This window comes from Macrobrachium nipponense, chromosome 30 (genome assembly GCF_015104395.2).
Source record: "Macrobrachium nipponense isolate FS-2020 chromosome 30, ASM1510439v2, whole genome shotgun sequence".
Taxonomy (NCBI): Eukaryota; Metazoa; Arthropoda; class Malacostraca; order Decapoda; family Palaemonidae; genus Macrobrachium; species Macrobrachium nipponense.
The window spans coordinates 68,020,758-68,040,913 of NC_087218.1; the positions used below are offsets into that span (position 1 = coordinate 68,020,758).

A 20,156-nucleotide genomic window follows, 5' to 3' on the forward strand; every position below is an offset into this window, starting at 1 on the left:
TTGATAAAAAAAATGTGAAAATGATAGAATTTAAACTCCATACGATGCAGCAAACCAATGAATGTCTTGGAAGACAAGAGGTTACAGGATGGAAAGAAGACACGAAGGAGGACAGAATGCCATAGATCGAAAGTGGAAGAAGTCACCTGACCCAGAAACGAATATTGTGCATAAAAAGCATCCACAATGCTTTCAATGTACCAGTAAATACTGATTTTGAAATGACTTACGTCTTCTTTTTATAGAACACCTGTAACACTTATGACAACTTATGACTGTAACACTTATGACAACTTTGTCTATGTCATTATAGATGACATAACATCCAAAACACAAACACTTACTCTCGATACCTCTGCGCGGCCTGTAAACAATTCTCAAAATATAAGACTTAATTTCAAAACTAATTCGAACCTATATTAACTAACTTCAATAGCGAGAGACCCTTAAAAATCAATGAAAAAACTGTTTTTATAAAAAAAAAGTCTTTAGTAACTTTTATGAGATGATTTAAACCAAATGTTCTTTTACTATAAGCATATGTTAATCAGATTTCTTTCCTTACAGTATATTGATTTAAATATATTCATATAAATAATGTGTAGACTTTACCGTCAAACAAATCACATGCATAATAAAGAGCTGTCTACCACTTTAAATCTAATAATCATTATATGTGATACATACTTTTATAATATATAATGCAGTATATATGCACTTAAACCTAGTAGGTCTTATTTTTTTACGAGGTGAACTAGACTACAGCAACAGTGCATTTTTCCTTATTTTCTACGACGTGACCTTAGCTAAAGGACTTGGTGCTTTTCAACACAGGTTCCATGACATTCCTTGGGCGCATTCTGTTGGGGTCATGCAAAACGTGGTTTGGTCATCCGCCTCACTGATTTTCGTTGCGAAAATATATAAAGGGACTAATAAAATGCAGCAGCTCTTCGATACTTAGGAAAGATCGGGGCAATATTGTACCTATATTATCTGTAAACAACTGAAATAAAAAGGCAATTGCGAGACTGATATTTAAAAACGAGCATAATGACTTAGATACTTGATTCTCATAGTAGTGCTTCTGTAAATCGAAAAAGTTAACACACTGGCGGAAACATGTAAAAACTAGTATTAAACCCGTAATTCCATTAGCTGATTAAAATATCTCGTAATGCGACACTTTAATAAAATGAAGGTAGTAAAAAAAAATAAAATAAAATAAAAATAAAAAGTGAGACAGCTCAGATTGCCTGGCGCTAAAGTAACAAACTTGGCTGAAAAAAAGAAAAAATTGTAGACAGTAGTTCAACAATGACGTAATCCCCGCATCAACAAAATAGCTGTTCCAATGCTAACCGTACCACTGGCCTACGATGTTATAAGTGTTTTTGCAGTCATTCTGAGCAGCCAAGCAATCACACGACATGGTGTATATGTGTTGAAATACATTTTTGAATGTACTGAAAAAACAATCTAGAAGAAAAACTACTCAAATACCCTTTCAAAGGTATTCATCCACTTTGAAAAAAATGTTCTTTGAACGCTGGGTATTCCCAACCATGATACAGTTAAACTGGTCATATGAAATTCCTGTTTGTAAATACAAGTACGTATTAAATGAAAATACACAATTTGCTTCTTGACCATTCCACTGTGTGCCAACTGAACCCATCATTACGGTGCAATGTGCTCACAAAATTTAAGATTAAATTCGGTGCTTTGTGCTGTCACAGATAAATACACACACGAAAACCTCCTATAGTGCTTTTCGGACAAAGAAAAATATAAAGTATGTCATACCCAAACCTTATATAATAAAACATCCATATAACGGTGTACGGAAAAAAAAAAAAAGATTCCAATTACCAATGAAAGGGAGATGGAAAAACAAACAGAAAGTAAAAAAAAAAATTACAAAGGTACTGTACAATAATACCCAATAACCGAAAAGTTTCCACTTACAGAACAGGGCTAGTTAATATACCAAAATAAAGAAAAGAAAGGAAAAAGACAGTGGAGAATCCACTGTCCAATACTACGTAGAGAGACAAGTCAAAACTATAAAGGTATAGTTTAATCTTCTGAAATAAATGTAAAGTATCAAATAAAACACGTATGCATGATCGGGCAGGTATACAGTAATGAAAGCCCAGTACCAAGCAACTTAAAAAGAGAGAGAGAGAGAGAGAGAGAGAGAGAGAGAGAGAGAGAGAGAGAGAGAGAGAGAGAGAGAGAGAAATAATTAAAATACTAAAAATCGAAAGTTAAGTACCAGATAACTAAAGATAAAACACAAGGAATCAAAGTAAATCTACAGTAATAACTGTAGATTCGTAGGTCAGAGAATAAAAACTAAGGATCTACGAAGTGTATACCAAGTAAACCAAAATTGTCCGCAGAGGATAGACAGGTGCAACAGCGGCGTCCCAAAACTACCCGAAAGAGAAGCATATTGAGGTGCGCAACCGATAGACACATCAACCATCCCGGCAAAGGTGAGACGGACATTCAATACTTCGATCGTGAAACACCTTAACACCTTCAAATGATTATCTATTCATGCTATCTACATATGACATTCACGTAACATATTTATGCAGATTTCTGCTATTCGTATTAAAAATGATTTACATGTCAGCTATTCATGAAAAAAATGATTTATATGTCAGCTAATCATAACATATTATTTATATGTCAGCTATTCATAAAAACAATATATGTCAGCTATTCATATTAAAAAATATCTGTGTTAGATATTCATAATAAAATTATTTATAAGTCAGCTATTCATATTAAAATGATCTATCAAAGTTCTAGCTCATTAAACTGGTCCAATCTAAGACCAGCGCTAAAAAAAGTCGACACTAATACCGCAATTCTATTACTGAAGCCTTTATCATGTCATCACTTGGTTTTCAGCTTTCCAGAACTTGGATAAAAGCACCACGCTTTTCAATTATTCCTAAGTATAAAGAGTATGTGAAAACTTTCTCTACAAAGCTTGAAAACCTTATATAATGTCTAAAGACTTTCACTGTTATTAGTTTCCGTACCTTCTGAAAGTACAAAGGCTCAAACTTCTACTACTACCGAATTATAAAAGGAACTCTATTCTACTTCGCAAATTGTGCTTAAGCTATTTGGCTTCTTTTAAAGCTACTGTTTTATTCTATAACATTTCACTGTAACTATTATAAACTGTCATGACACTCCATTATGGGGTGAGAACATTTCAAAATGCAAGCAAAAATCATCATCATATTATTGACCTTAATAAGAAAAAATTATCATTTATTCTGTCTACTGGCAAAGTAAATTGCTGGAGAAAAACTTTCAAAAGTTCATAAAAATATAAATACATATAGATATATATATATATATATAGATATATATATATACAGATATATATAGTACATTACTATATATATATTATAGATACAAGAATAAAAACATATATACACACACACATATATATATATATAATATATATAAACATATACGTAAACATATATACATATATCATACATACATCATACATACATACATACAACATACATACATACAATAAATATATATATATATATATATATACTATATATATATATATATATATATATATATTATATTTGAAACTCCAGTACCTTCAGATCTGGAAATAATTCCATCAACACGGCTTTTTACAGATATTTTCCTTTCTGTTCTAAAATTTTATTCTAGAAACCTGTGCTACTCTAAATACTGATACTACAGATTCTGTAAGTCTGCTATGTTATATCTTCAAGCTTGAAGAGATGTCAGAAATGTCATACACTACCAAAAGTTTCTAAGGTTCTAAACTAACTTTCCAATTCGGTCAATCGCATTCTCCCATCATTTTTACTATACACTACCATCCAGCAATACGCTCACTTTGAAAGTGATTATGTCGTACATGAGCTAATCTAACGAAATAACTGTGATATTCTAATAACTACAAATGAATAAATATAATTGATAATGTCATACTCAAGCAATTATCATGGTAACAATGGTCATTCTTTAGCAGGTTTCAGGATGTAAGTACAGAGTGCCAGATCAAATTCCACTACTGTGACTAATGTGAAGGGAAAATGACCACATTTAAAAAAAATTATGAAGGTTAGGGAGGGGGGGCATTAGTGGGGGAAAGGGATATATATATATATGTAATATATATATACTATATATATATATATATATATATATATATATACATAATGATGAAAATTCCTAAACTGACCAACTGGTAAACGGCTGATTTGCTGAACTAAATAAGCAGTGAAATAAATGAAGGGAATTATACATTCAGTAAAAGCTATTCGTCTCCAGACATGTATGATTGCGCAAATTTTTGACAAAATGATGATAAGGACACTCAAAAGAGTTGCCAGGGGGTTCAAAATGAAATTGATCATCAATGCCTTTTAAGTGAAAGGGAACAAAGTCATTATATAACAACAATGAATAAAATAACTGTCTTAAATCATCGTCTGACTGAACAGCTTATCAGCGCTCGAAGCTCAAGAGCAAGGTGGGCCACCAAAGGTGCCAAAACCCTTAATTTTTCCGGATGGATTCACTAGATAAGCAAAAGCCTAAGGGAGGGAGGGGGGGTGGGGGGGGGGGGGGGTGGAAGGAAGCCTAGGGACTTGCTGGGGGTGGGGGTGTGAGAAGGGACGAAATCGTAAAATGTATATATAACTTGCACAGCAAAATGCCTTTAAAGTACCATCCGCAGCCTCTTAGCAGCAGCTTAAAGAGATCAAATATCCTTGTTATCACTGATGCTGGAGAGAGCCGGTAGCACAGCACAGAACAGCGCCATATTACCACTCCCTGCACCATTCTAAGCTGCTGATGCTGCTGTTAATGCAGCAGGAACTGCTGCCTCAGCTGCGAAAGAGCCAGAGCCGCCGCTATGCATTCTACTGTCGCTGGGACGTCGCGTCGGACAATGTTGTCGCTAGAAATTCTACACCAGGCAAGGCCGAGGTGCGGGGGAGGGGATGGGGGTTTGGACGACTACATTAGCGACAAAATTACCGGCGACGGCACGACCACAGCAACGGCAACGCAACGGCAGACTCTCGATGGTTTACGCACTACACCTTAGGGCTTGTGAGGGGAGGGATAGCAATCTTCTTCATATCAAGTCATATTATAATACTGATCATATTAATCGTAATAATCGCAATGTCAAGTCATAATATTGTTTTTTTTAAAGAATCATAATCACAATATTATGATTCGCAATGTTGGTGATAATCATAATAATCACAAGATGCATCATAATATTGTTCTTGTTAAACAATCACAATATCAGCCACAATACTGATCATATTATTAATAACCATGACAATGCAATCATAATACTGAGCATATCACCCATGTTCATTCCAATATTAATCATGACACTGACTATATATTACTCCTAATACTCACACAGTACCCGGCATGATGCTGACCATAACAATGATAATAATACTAATCATACCAACTACAACACTATAATCACAGTCAGGGTAATACAGGGTCATACCACAGAACAGCAGCTTACATTACATTCCCAGTCTCCAGCAAAGCGAGAGAGAGAGAGATTATAATTATCATTATCATTAAAAAAAATAAAGGAGAGAGAAAATGAAGGAAAAATTCAATGGATGTCGAAATACCGCCAATCACGATGGTAGTAGAAGTGTTGGATGTGTATCTCGGTAGGGCGGATGGGTGGGCTTGGTAGGGAGGTACGTGGGCGTGGTGGGGGGGTGAGTGGGGGTCGCCCACCCCCCGGCGCCCCCCGCCCCCGCTCGCGAAGATGGGCGCACCTCTCAGCCCCCAGTCGGATGCGGCCAGAACTTCTCCTCCGTCTCCTTCACGATACGTGGCCGCAATAATAACAGAAAAGTCAAGTCAAAACTTCCACAACACAACAGGGAGTAAAACATGATCACACACACACCACTCAGGGAGAGAGAGAGAGAGAGAGAGAGAGAGAGAGAGAAAGAGAGAGAGAGAGAGAGAGAGAGAATGTGTGGTGCATAGTAGTGTACATATATTCTCCATTCTACTTTAGTGTGTGACTGTGTACACATACAAAACGAATATATTTAGTAACGTGAGTGTAATTCTACTTGCTATGTTTATATATATATATATATATATATATGTATTATATATATCTATATATATACGTTTATATAGCCTAATATATATATATATATATATATATATTATATAATAGATATTATTTATATATAATATATATATAGATATATAATTAATATTATTATATATATATATATATATATATACACACACATATATATTATGTGTGTGTGTGTGTATAATATATCATGTATGTATTATATATATATATATATATATATATATATATATATATATATATAATATATGTATGAGAGAGAGAGAGAGAGAGAGAGAGAGAGAGAGAGAGAGAGAGAGAGAGAGAGAGAGAGTGTAATTTAGTTTTCCTTTTTATTGTATATAAACAAATAGGGAGAGAGAGTAAAAGAGAAAGACAAGCAATAGGAAATTATGCACATTCAATGTTAACAAGACTACATTAAACTATAAGAAAAAAACAACATCAACAAGGGGGGAAAATGTCTAAAAGTAAACACAGGACTTGGTACACACATTAATGAACAAGATTCACAGGGGATTTGGACATATCAGAAGAACAAGTATAATACAAAGACAATGACACTTACACATACAATACTTTCGCTAGATTGCATTGACACTTACATTATATGGTATTAAAATAAGAAGATTTATAATGAAAGGATAATTTACAGCAATATTAAGAGGAATTTCTCAGTGGAGCGTTTGGAGGTAACGATCGCAACAAGAAAATCTTTTAACAGGATTTAGGATTTTAATTATGAAACTCAATGAAAATTATAACGATTTTGTATATCCGTACGTTGACTGCAAATTTTAATGACCAAGAACCGATTAGAATCACGGTTAACACAAATTCAAGAAATCATTCATTTAAAATTATACAGGATATTAAAATTTCCCTTAAATTAAACAAATTCATGCCAAATATAGATTAAAATATTAGGTTTAAATCAACAAGTAACGAAGATCGCACACACCAGACTTAAGACTATCACAAAAGATAACATAAACTACAACTACGGATGAAACTACTACTCCGATTGCATTATCATTTCTAGTGGCAAGTTTCTACACTTCCTGTTTACACAAACAATGACAACAAATACTCCACAAATAACAAGGTCCGAGTACAAATGGCGTTGCTAGCAGGAAAAGGCGACGAGATTTCTTTGGAAAGCGCCTACAATTTTCTACTGACGAAACTTTTACTTTTACTTTTTTTTTTTTACCCGAGTCTAGGCCGCTATATGGATGCATACTAATAATAATAATATCTAATAATATATACTAAGTATTTGAAAAGCTTCGTATTTCAGCAGGGAATAATTAGTTGAATAAGAGTCTCAGGCAAATTTGGCACTTTCTTAATTTGCTAAAAAAAAAATAATAATAATAATAAAAAAATAAAAAATAAAAAACCACATTTTTCTGAGAACTCACAAACGACACGAGACCTGCAGAGTTCATGACACCTGTCGACTGCCCTAGCTAACATACTATGAGTCGCAACGAAGGATTATTATTACTTTTATCATCAATCATTCATTTAACAGCGTATCTTTACGAGCACACATAAAATAAGTAACTATTATTATTGAAATTTCATCAGATGAAACCTTTTCACCTGGAACAAGCAGTTGAAATTCGAGTTACCATAGAATGTTGGGTTTCAACCTCCCACCAAAGACCCCACACTGCAGCAGTAACTGATCGTGATGCAGAGCCTCACAATCACTTCTCATCTCAGGAGAGCCTCATCAATAGCACATCTCACTATCGCTATAACTACAATTACTTGTGCTACCTACTTCTTTTACTGGCATGAGCTGTGCTGACATAAGTTCGTTCAATTTAATTTAACACCGTACACATTCATTCCTCGGACAATAACATTATTTTACGTGCCAGAATAATCAAATATCAATTTCACATGTCACTTTAAAGAGCTACGTTGCCAACACCTTAAATGTTTTCTTTAATTCAAATGTTGTTATTTCCTCGTGTTGCTATTTCCTTTTTGGCACAAATTCTTTTTAAAAATTAAATAAATAAATAAATATATAGATATATATATATATATATATATATATATTAAATATGATCCTGATTACTTAGAAGACATCGATACGGTGTTTTTATATTGCATATATACATAGATCATATTATATATTTAAAATAATGAATCTCCGCTACGAATTTACCTTCGCCGCACCCTCCTCTCTTAATACCAGATACCTACCTATTGCACTACTTCAAATAACCATAGGACTTCAAAGACATCCCCCCCCCCCCCCCCCCCTGCTTCCAAGCACCTACCAAACGCCAACACTGCATCAAACCAGTCAAAACAATACGGGAACGAACTGCAACCTTCAGTAATAACATAACAGTACCCGGAATGCAAACGCCTGAATAACAGCGCAATGAATATATATACCTTCACTACGTGAGGTGTGCGAAAAAAAAACCATCGCTCATTGTTCGAGCAAGTGGCAAGAATATATATATATATTTTTTTAATAGGTGATCCCTTTCGCACGAGGCTATAAGGGCGGAAAAGCCCCGCAACTGTCGATCTGTTTGTCACTTACTCCCCCTTTGAAGTCAACGTCCCAAATCGCGAGCTTTGGATTCGGCAACAAACATGACTGCAGTCTCTCTCTCTCTCTCTCTCTCTCTCTCTCTTGTTCTATGGCAGCAACAAGGGACGGTGTGCGTGCGTGCGCGTGGGATTGTGTCACTGTGTAGTATCCGAGTGGATAGACGTGTTTGTGTGTCTTGCAAGTGATTATGTCTGCGAGCGGATGTGGTTGTGCGTGTGTGTGTTTGTGTGTTTGTGAGGAGGGCGGATTTGTTTTTGTGCGCTTTGCATGAGCATCCGAAAATCGAATTAAGGCCAAAGGCCAAGCGCTGGGACCTATGAATGTTTGAAAGGTGTAACAGGAGGAGAACTTTGGAGTTGCATTATGAAAAAAATTGTTCGAGAGAGTGGGCAGACAGATGGAAGAAAAAATATGAATGGAGGTACAGTAAAAAGAGTAAAAGGGGTTGCAGAAAGGAACCAAAAAGGACGTTGAAAAACCCTGCATATTGTGTGAGTGTGTGTTTGGTTGTTGAAACGTACATGTTTGTGTTACAGGAGGCTGGATATGCCCTCGTATGTACGACGTGTGTGTACAAGGTGGAATTTATAGCACTGCGAAGTATGCATACGTTCGAATGTGGGAGGACGAATATGGCTTTGCGTGTGTTTCCGCTTATGTTAACTGAAAGGGAGGAATGCGAATGCTTATGCAATGCGCGAGTGTGAGAGTGAGTGTATAAGTAGTATCCATTCCTGAGCAGATGGGCTGGCGACGACCCCTGTGTAGGCTGGTGTATCTAGTTTCCAAGTGCTCGTGTACTATCTGGATGGTGGATGGATGGTCGCATATGGGTATAGGTGAGTATTTCTGTTCCCAAATGTGTGGTTAGATGAATATTTCTTTGTACAAACGAAAGATGTTATTGTCTCCTTATAAAAGAACCGAAGAACAGCCTCGGCATTTGTGTAAATTGACCGAAAATATGTCATTTCAATATATGGTCGTGCTTTATATGAATATATGGCCTACCAAACAACACAAAAAAAAGTTGTGATTCTCTCTCTCTCTCTCTCTCTCTCTCTCTCTCTCTCTCTCTCTCTCTCTCTCTCTTTCTAAGGTATAAAAAAACATGCCATCTATATACAGACATATTGTATGCACGTGTGTATGTATGTAGGTTTATATATATATAGATATATAATATATATATATATATATATATATATATATATAAAATGTGCGTGGGTATACATACATACAACACACATACATACATACATACATGTGAATGCCACATGGCTGGATAGTAAGAACTGGTACCATACGGGAAATTATGAGTTTCATATGTACACGACATAACGACGATGGGATGTTGGAGATGGCATGGGGATGTTCTTCGCATTGTATCATTGTCAGCTGGGGTCCTTCGGCAACTAAAAGAGTCGGAAGACCCAAACCTACTTCGATGAGAACTTTGAATATTGAAACATAAAGAATTTTAGCCAAAAAGCCAAGCACTGGACCCATGAAGTCATTCAGCGCTGAAATGGAAATTGACAGGATAAAAAGTTTTGAAAGGTGTTAACAGCAACTATGAAACAATTGTTAAGACAGGGTGGAAAGTAAGATGGAAGAAAGAGAATATGAAAGGAAGTACAGTAAAATGGATGAAAGGGGTTGCCGAAGTAACGTTGCCAAGAACCTTAAGCTATGCCTACAGTGCACCGAAGAAGGTGCACTGACGACACTATCCCCACCACGGGGAGAACTTTGAGACAAGGGGCTGAAGCCCTGTGCTTTGCACAGCTTTGGGAGCGATAGCGACGATGATGATAATTATTGGCATGTGAATGTTACGGCCCCACGATTCACCTTTGGAAGGTGTAATAAGCCAAATCAGCATTATAACCGGGAGTGCAGCACTGGGCTCATGCTTGAACAGTCCGTAAATCGTCTCCCGGTCTTTCGCTCACCAGTGCACAGAGCTGGATCAGGAGAATGGGTATGAGGCTAGCAACCTGGCCCCTGCAGAATTCATCGCTAAGAGAACAGAAAAGTGTACCATTTCTGGTACTATTCACTTGATGAGTGTATGTGTGTGTGCTTGATGAGTATGTGTGTGGATTGTGATATATATATATATATATATATATATATATATATACGTAAATGTATACTATATATGTGTGTGTGAGTGAGCTTGCGTGCGTATGTTTGTGTTCTCTACATGCTTACTTCCCCTTAAGTATTCAGAGAGAGAGAGAGAGAGAGAAGAGAGAGAGAGAGAGAGAGAGAGAATAAACCGCTTGGTCTTTCAATGGGCCTCTCTTCACCAGCTTCTCATAATGTGAACCCGTTGGAAAGACAATGAAAACTCAATCGACATGGTAGAATGATTGCGTCTAAGTTGTTGCATGGAATAAAACTAAAATGAAAACAAAATAATAACAAAAACATCTGATTTTACCAAGAATGTATAAGTCCTCTAATGCAGAGGCCAGAAGTACGGGAAACATGGAAGAAGTTGCACATCATTTAAGTAAGAGAGACTGCTCGGAATTTATAATAATAATAATATTGAAAACCAGATGAGGATAAAGGTCCCTGAAGATGAGAGAGAGAGAGAGAGAGAGAGAGAGAGAGAGAGAGAGAGAGAGAGAGAGAGAGAGAGTCACGCGACGTCATAGGGAAGTAGATATTACGTCCTCCACGTCATAGGCTATATACTAAATAAAATTTGGTCATTTTGATGATAAAACACAAATATTTAACATATCAGGCAAAAACAGCTGACAAAACGAATCGACGAATATTAAGCTGACAAAACGAATCGATGAATGTTAAGCTGACAAAACCAATCGACGAATATTAATCTGACAAAACGAATCGAATCAAACTCAACATGAGAAATGTCCCATACATTTAAAATTTGCACCATGTCATTCCCTTATTTGGGGGTAGACGCTGTGGGTCAGCTGTGACAAAAATATACCCAAGTATCGTTGCCTGTGTATGATGTATATATCATTTGCAGCTCAATCCCCGGAGGTCGAATGATGAAGCTGAAACTTGCAGACAGTGTAACAGGGAAGGCCTCATATATAATTATCCTTCCCGCCTTGTTGGGTCAAATCCCACCGACGACAATTCCGACAGACATATTCGAACAGCTGCCACTGCTGGTGGCCCTCTCAGGAGTACCTCCCTCCTCCCCCCCCCCCCCCCCCGCCCACCATTCCCTAGGAAAACAGCCCCCCTCAATAAAACTAGGAGGCCCACATGCAACATGATCCCTTGATTAGCTATCTGGTTAGGGACCCTGACACACAAATTCTCCCACGCTGCAATGACAGGACGCGATCGATTTCTTTTTAATGTAATCTGTAGTTCCGCGTTGGACGAGTGGGTTACGTGCTCGACTAACGCTCCCAGGTCCGGGTTCGACTCCCTGCTCTACCAACAAGGAATAAGAGGAATTTATTTCTGGTGGCAGAAATTCGTTTCTCGTAGTGGTTCGGATCCCACAATCAGCTGTAGGTCCCGTTGCCAAGTAACCAATTGGTTCGTAGCCACGTAAAGATATCTAATCCTTCGGTCCAGGCCCTAGGAGAGCTGTTCATCAGCTCAGTGGTCTGGTAAAACTAAGATGTAGTTAACTTTAATGTAATCTGTGGCGGGATTATCTTCGCACTTTTTCGAGTTTTGTTTGTATATTTGTATGGTGTTTTTATGTTGCATGGAACCAGTGGTTATTCAGCAACGGGACCAACGGCCTTACGTGACTTCCGAACCAGAAATACACATCTCTCACACCTCAACGAAATGGCAGAGAATCGAACTCGCGGCCACCGAGGTGGTACGCTCCACTTTTTTGAGAGCACAGGTCATTCCGTTCAAGTTTTTCTTTCCAACGACACATTCTTCCTCATCAACTCTGGAATTGCCAAGCTTTCTGATTCCATTCCGGTATTTCTTAGTCGTATTTCCTTGTTCTCTTTCTGAATTATCCTGGCTACCCATACGATTCTCACCACTCAAAGTGAAGTTTCATAAGCAAAATATTTTAAGAGGCTGCAAACAAAGGTAAAGTTATCCCATAAACAAGTCAACAGTCTATTACTGAAAACGTCAGCACTTGGAAGTCTCCTGCTGAAGTGGTAACATAAAATTTGGCGAAATAACGAAACTTAAAATGGATAACAAATACGATGCACATAATTGCGACGTTAGCGTAAAAAATTATACGATACTATGATTAGAAAATACTTAAATGATCAAATAAATTACGGTTTAAGTAAGAGCACTCATAAGCCCAGTACGTAAGAGAAACCAGTAGGATGGTCAGATAATTATGTTGCTGAGTAATAATCTTGATGCGAACAAGATACTAATAAAAAAAAAATCTCCTCGACTCTCTCTTACGCTTCATAAACTTTAATTGAGTTTACTCAAGAGAAGACAAAATATAACTTGTTTATCTGAATGCATGTGTATATGAATGAAGTGACGTGACCGCCATGTCACAAATCCGGCTCGTTCGCTGCAAAGTTAACTGATCGCAAACTATGTGGTGCCTCAGCTGCCAAAGTTACTGCAAAAATGACTCAGTCATCGACTTCCTCTCTTCGGTAGGGATAAAACCACCCACACCCCACACCCCAACAACCGAAAATATATAATATACGATCAATGATACAAACAGGTAGGCAAAGGATTAGAATTCCGGGTTTACAAATGAGTGAAGTCAAGGACTCGTCAAAACTGACCAATTCTAGGGACGATGACGTATACTCAATGGAAGAGGTGGCTAAGTTTATATATATATATATAATATATATATATATATATATATATGTATATATATATATATATATACACACAAAAATCTGTAAGTTGTGAATGAGGGGAGTCGAAGATACTAGTACAATTAATGTCAAAAGGGAAAAAATCGATCAACCTTCATTAAACTGACTGTTGAATTCTCCTCCTATTTCAGTTATCCCAGATTGCTTGATGGTCAACAGGCGAGTCAATAAATACCGTTCTGCTGGGGTTAGGTTTCATTCTCAACCCCATCCCAACACACATTTTTCTTCTTTTTTTCATTGTCCACCACCGAATACGGAAAAATACCCAATTTATATCCAGAATGAATACCATCTCAGATATGTCCGAAGTCGCCTACCCGTGGGAAAAATTCAAATGCCTAAGAAATCTATTATAATAAAACCCGAAAGGATCTGGTTTTGTTTTTCTTACCCGGGGTAACAGTACGGGAGACATGACACAGCCACCCACCCCTACAAACCGGTCTGTCCGCCCCAGGTTGGTGTGGGGCAGGTGGGGGAACAGGAGGGTAGGGGAGACATCCACCCTCTTCCTGTAAGCCTCTTTGTCTGCCCTGGGTGGGGGCGGGGTAGGTAGGGGATCAGGAAGTTAGGGGAGACAGCAGCCCCGGGTTCCAGCGCGAGCTAGTCGCGGTCCACTGCTTATCTGCTTCAACTCACTAGTGACACATTAGAGATTCAGTCCAGATTCTGGGTAGCAGTGGGGGATGGGATCAGGGGCGTCTTCTAAAGATACTAGTTGTAAACCGGAAGGATAACACCTTCTGGAGCCACGAAATCCGGAAGGATAACACATTACGGATCCATGAAATCTGGAAGGATAATACATTCTGGATCCATGGAATCTGGAAGGATATCACCTTCTGGTGCCACAAAATCCGGAAGGATAACACATTACGGATCCATGAAATCCAGAAGGATAACACATTACCGATCCATGAAATCTGGAAGGATAACACATTACGGATCCATGAAATCTGGAAGGATAATACATTCTGGATCCATGGAATCTGGAAGGATATCACCTTCTGGTGCCACGAAATCCGGAAGGATAACATATTCTGAATCCGGAAGGATAACACATTCTGAATCCATGAAATCTGGAAGGATAAAACCTTCTGGTGCCACGAAATCCGAAAGGATAACACATTACGGATCCATGAAATCTGGAAGGATAACACATTACGGATCCATGAAATCTGGAAGGATAACACATTACGGATCCATGTAACCTGGAAGGATAACACATTACGGATCCACGGAATCTGGAAGGATATCACCTTCTGGTGCGACGAAATCCGGAAGGTAACACATTACAGATCCATGAAATCTGGAAGGATAACACATTCTGGATCCATGGAATCTGGAAGTATATCACCTTCTGGTGCCACGAAATCCGGAAGGATAACATATTCTGAATTCGGAAGGATAACACATTCTGAATCCATGAAATCTGGAAGGATAAAACCTTCTGGTCCCACAAAATCCGAAAGGATAACACATTAGGGATTCATGAAATCTGGAAGGATATCACCCTCTTGTGCCACAAAATCCGGAAGTATAACACATTACAGATCCATGAAATCTGGAAGGATAAAACCTTCTGTGCCACAAATCCGAAAGGATAACACATTACGGATCCATGAAATTTGGAAGGATAAAAACCTTCTGGTGACCACAAAATCCGAAAGGATAACACATTACGGATCCATGAAATCTGGAAGGATAACACTTCTGGAGCCACGAAATCCGGAGGATAACACATTCTGGATCCATGAAATCTGGAAGGATAACACCCTCTTGTGCCACAAAATCCGGAAGTATAACACATTACAGATCCATGAAATCTGGAAGGATAACACATTCTGGTGCCATTGTGTTATCCTTCCAGATTTCATGGATCCAGAATATGTTATACTTTTGGATTTCGGATAACATTACGGATCTATGAAATCTGGAAGGATAACACTTACTGGAGCCACGAAATCCGGAAGGATAACACATTCTGATCCATGAAATTTGGCAGAATGTGTTATACTTCCGGATTTGTGTTATCCGAAGGATAACACATTAGGGATCCATGAAATCTGGAAGGATAACACTTTCTGGAGCCACGAAATCCGGAAGGATAACACATTCTGGATCCATGAAATCTGGAAGGATAACACATTAAGGTGCCACAAAATCCCAAAGGATAACATTATGGATCCATGAAATCTAGAAGGATACCACCCTCTGGAGCCACGAAAGCCAGAAGGTAATAATGCTCTCTCGAGCTACGAAATCCGGGAGGCTAACACTTTCTGGAACAACAAAATCCAGAGGGATAACATTTTTTTTTTTTTGTAGCAATGAAATCCAGGAGGATTACACCTTCTGGAGCCACGCCAACCGGGAGGATAACGCCCTCTGGAGCCATGAAGTCCGGAAGAATAATGCCTAGAGCCTCATAATTTGTTAGGATGCTGCCCTTTGGAGCCATGAAATGCATGAGATAACACCTGGAGCAACGAAATTTCGTAGGATAACATCCTCTGCAGCCACGAAATCCAGGAAGATAAAACCTGGAGCAACGAAAACCTGGAACCACAACAACCTGAAGGTTAACATCCTCTGGGGGATTACGAAATCCCAAAGGCTAACGCCCTCAGTAGCCGAGAAATCCGGGAGGGTAACGCCCTCTGGAGCCAAGAGAACCTGAAGGATAACAACCTCTTCAGCCACACGGATGAAACCCTGTAGTAGAGCCACCTCTCTAGAGTAAAAGTGTATAGTTTAAAATAAATATTTACATGCAAATGAAGCATCCAAATGAAAAAAAAAAGAAAAAAAAAAAGGACCGAGATTCACTACTTCCCACAATCGCAGCGAGAAGAGAAGGGCTTTTGAGAGCCGTCTGGGGGAAATCAATAAGCGCCCAGGTCCTTACGTAACGACACGCGAGTAATCAAGCAAAATGTATTATGGACGGCGATGAACACGACAGCTTTACGCCCCGATATTTTTGTCTTTCTGTCAAGCTTTAAGGACAATAGCTAATGAAACTAAAACCAACACCCCCCACCCCAACTCCTCTCTCTCTCTCTCTCTCTAAGGATCCTCTGAGAGGAACGAATATCCGTACCCCATCCCTCTCCTGATAGGAGGAGGTGGTGGTGACGTTGCGAGAACTCTCTCTCAACTACATTCAAACAAACAAATACACACAGTGAAGGAGGTGGGAGGCCACCCAAGCGCACTATAGTAGATTGCTATTTAATCTCGTGATTTTTTTTACATCCCACTGCACAAGTTCCACAATTACACTGATGGACGAATTCATTTCCATCATCAATCGTACTATAGTAATAGTAGTAGTGGTGCTGGTGGTAGTAGTAGTAGTAGGAGAGATTACAGAAAAAAAATTCACTTACAGATTCTGTTTAAATATAGTAGTAGTAGTAGTAGTAGTAGTAGTAGTAGTAGTAGTAATTCCATTTATTCAAATACTTAACATATTTCCACTCTCACGTAATGCCAATAGCCTAGGCAGAAGATTTTTAATTACATCCGCTAGGGAAAAAAAAAAAAAAAAAAGATGAATCCATTCAAGGCTAGGAGGGTAGTATATCGTTCTTCAATACATTCCAGCAAAATACAAATGAGTGACATAAATCTCTCTCTCTACCCGTTACTCAGCGGGTACCACAGCTGAAGGATAATTCGTTGCATTTATTTGACAGCTCAGGACCCCATGACACGTGTTCGACCTGGGCGTTAACCAATGGGAATCGCAGATAATTATATTAACATTATTGTAAGCGAAAAACAAATAAATTGTACCGTCAGCTGAAAGCATTTTACTTGTTCCCAACACTATCGTGTGCCCATTTGCTTCATAAACCCATATGCTCTAATACACACACACACACACACACACACACACACACACACACACACACACATATATTATATATATATTATATATATTAACATATAATGATTATAATATATAATGTATATATATATATATATATATATATATATATATATATGTATATATATAGATAAGCGACTAACACATCTAAATATATAATACTGCACCTACCAATTATACGATATAATGCGTACATATATATCTATATATATATATAGTATAATATAATATATAATAATATTATATTTATATATATATATATTAAAAATTATAAGATATAGGATATAAACCTCCAAGAGGTCCTGATTTCTCCTCAGTCCGCTGGGCGCTGGTTCGAACCCATGAGCCCATGAGAGGACGAAATTATTATCAACTGAGAAATTTATATATATGAAAATATATTAATTCCGAGGTAGAGTGAATTTGATATTAAAGGACAATTGTAGCTCGATGTGTTTATATGAACCACGGTGATGTGATAAAAATTCGTACATATATAATTTGAAGTCAGAAAAACTCGTAGGAATATATGAGTGGTCTATAAACTACAGTATGGATTTAAGCAATTCACGCGACATAATAAAAGATTACATATAAAAAATTTAACCACGAAAATAAGACACACAGATACATTATAGATGAAACGCTTCGTAAATTTTCCTTCTCACACACTGACGCCTTGGAGCATTCCGCTCTAAAACAGAAGAGGCTCCATTCCAACCGAGCCTCATAATCAAAGGAAAAACAAAAAAAAACACCGACATTTTCGTCTACATATTAAATCAAGCATCCCGACAAAATCGAGTTCAAGGTCAGCCTGTTAGATGCGGCTATAGAAAAAAAATGGAATAAAAAGGAAGACGCACGGAGCAAATAAGTGGAGACCAGGAGCAAAGAGGAGAAAATCTATTTCAGTGTCCTCACTTTTAAGCTCGATAAATTTCTCACTCCTACACTATACACCCCCTCCCCCCCCACTAATCTTTCATACTCAACTCCATCCTTCATACTCACTCCATCCTTCAAAATGCCCACCCCTAAACATCCCCCCCCCCCCCCCTTTTCTCCATCACTTGTCAGCAAGTATTTGAGATACAATAATGACAATAAAACAGAGAGTAAACTATATCATACAAACAGAGATCGTTTAAAAGGCCGTGCCATGTTCACGCTGACAACAATCGACCCTTTTCAACAACGCAGAAAAATAACAATAACATCAAGAAAGAAAACAATTACTACAGTAACATTAATAACGAATTAATAATATTAACCATTCTGAGACTATTACTGAAACAACACATGTCCCCTTAACGACCCCCAACCAACTTCTCAGGGAACATTCCGCCTCGTAACATCTGAAAGGCAAATGGACGACCTCTCTTTATGCACATCGATGCATGAAAGTCTATCTTGGCACCAAATTAGGCTGAAATCCATTCAACAGTTTAGGAGGAGTTGTGACGACGTGGAAAGAGTGGCACAGATACTGATAGGCAAAGAAGCAAGACTCCTTCACCCACATTTATACCGGATAGTCACCTTTATACAAAATCTGACTAAAATGCATCCGGCAGTTTAGGAGTTGTGATACAAGGGACGCGAGAATGACACAATGACAGACAGACAGACAGACAGACGGAAGGGAAACCTAGTCCCCCGAAACTTTCCCTGTAGAATTATAAAAGAATAATCGAAACAAAAATATACACAAATAAAAACTAGAGATAGAAACCAGTCATCGTCATCATATGTGTGTGTGTGTCTGTGTGTGTATGTATATATGAATACATACTATATAAATATATACATACATACATATAATATACATAATGGAAGAGAGATAGAGCACCTTATACAACTTGAGGTTCCCAATGGTTTACTTCGCAGACCGAAATGATATTCGAGACGTAACGGGCAGGTGTTAGCTTACCAAATTTATTATTATTATTATTATTATTGATGTTATTATTATTATTATCATCATCAATTCAGGAAGATAAAAACTAGAGAGGGAGAAATAAACACGAACCAATTACAATAAAAATAAAGTGAAACACTAAAATTACAGAGGCCTAAGAGCACTAAGCTGTCCTTCCAAGGTAAATGACATCAAGAAAAACAATTCTTAAAAGATACACTTCATAATATAAAGCCTTTTTATGACTGAGGGTATAACGGATAAACATGAAAATAATATTCCCCAAGAGATCGTTAAAGGACCACGAGATACATCTTGCCCCACACTCGAATCAAGCGATGATTAAATAAGCAATCAATCAAAGGCAGTGGTTCTCTTGAATAGAGGAGGATCAGGAGAGGATGGTGGTGATGAGGCGTCCCCCCCCCCCCATCCCCCTTCTCCGCTGCAGGGCGGGATATCAGGAGTCCTCCGGGGCCTTCATTTACACGAGACGCCCCATGCGCTCATTTCCTATATTCATTTATGAAGAGAGAGAGGAGAAGAGAGAGAATCTTAATTGTAAAATTAACATTCCAACCTAAGCACGCAAACAATATCCTATATCTATATCTATATATACATATATATATATATATATATATATATATATATATATAATATATATAATATACTATATATATAGTATACATTATATATACATATTATATATATAC

The 20,156-nt window shown here is 37.7% G+C and overlaps 2 protein-coding genes across 2 annotated transcripts in view; one reads left to right on the plus strand and one right to left on the minus strand.

Moving 5' to 3' along the window:
* LOC135202578 (tyrosine-protein kinase Abl-like) overlaps positions 1 to 20,156 on the minus strand; it is a 218,645-nt gene that overhangs the window by 196,841 nt on the left and 1,648 nt on the right. Inside the window, exon 2 of the mRNA XM_064232085.1 lies at positions 5,697 to 5,894. The gene's annotated coding sequence lies outside the window, so the exon portion shown is untranslated. The remainder of the gene's footprint in view (positions 1 to 5,696; positions 5,895 to 20,156) is intronic.
* The window catches only part of LOC135202580 (uncharacterized), a 323,189-nt gene that overhangs the window by 24,817 nt on the left and 278,216 nt on the right, over positions 1 to 20,156 (plus strand). The gene's annotated exons all lie outside the window — the stretch shown is intronic.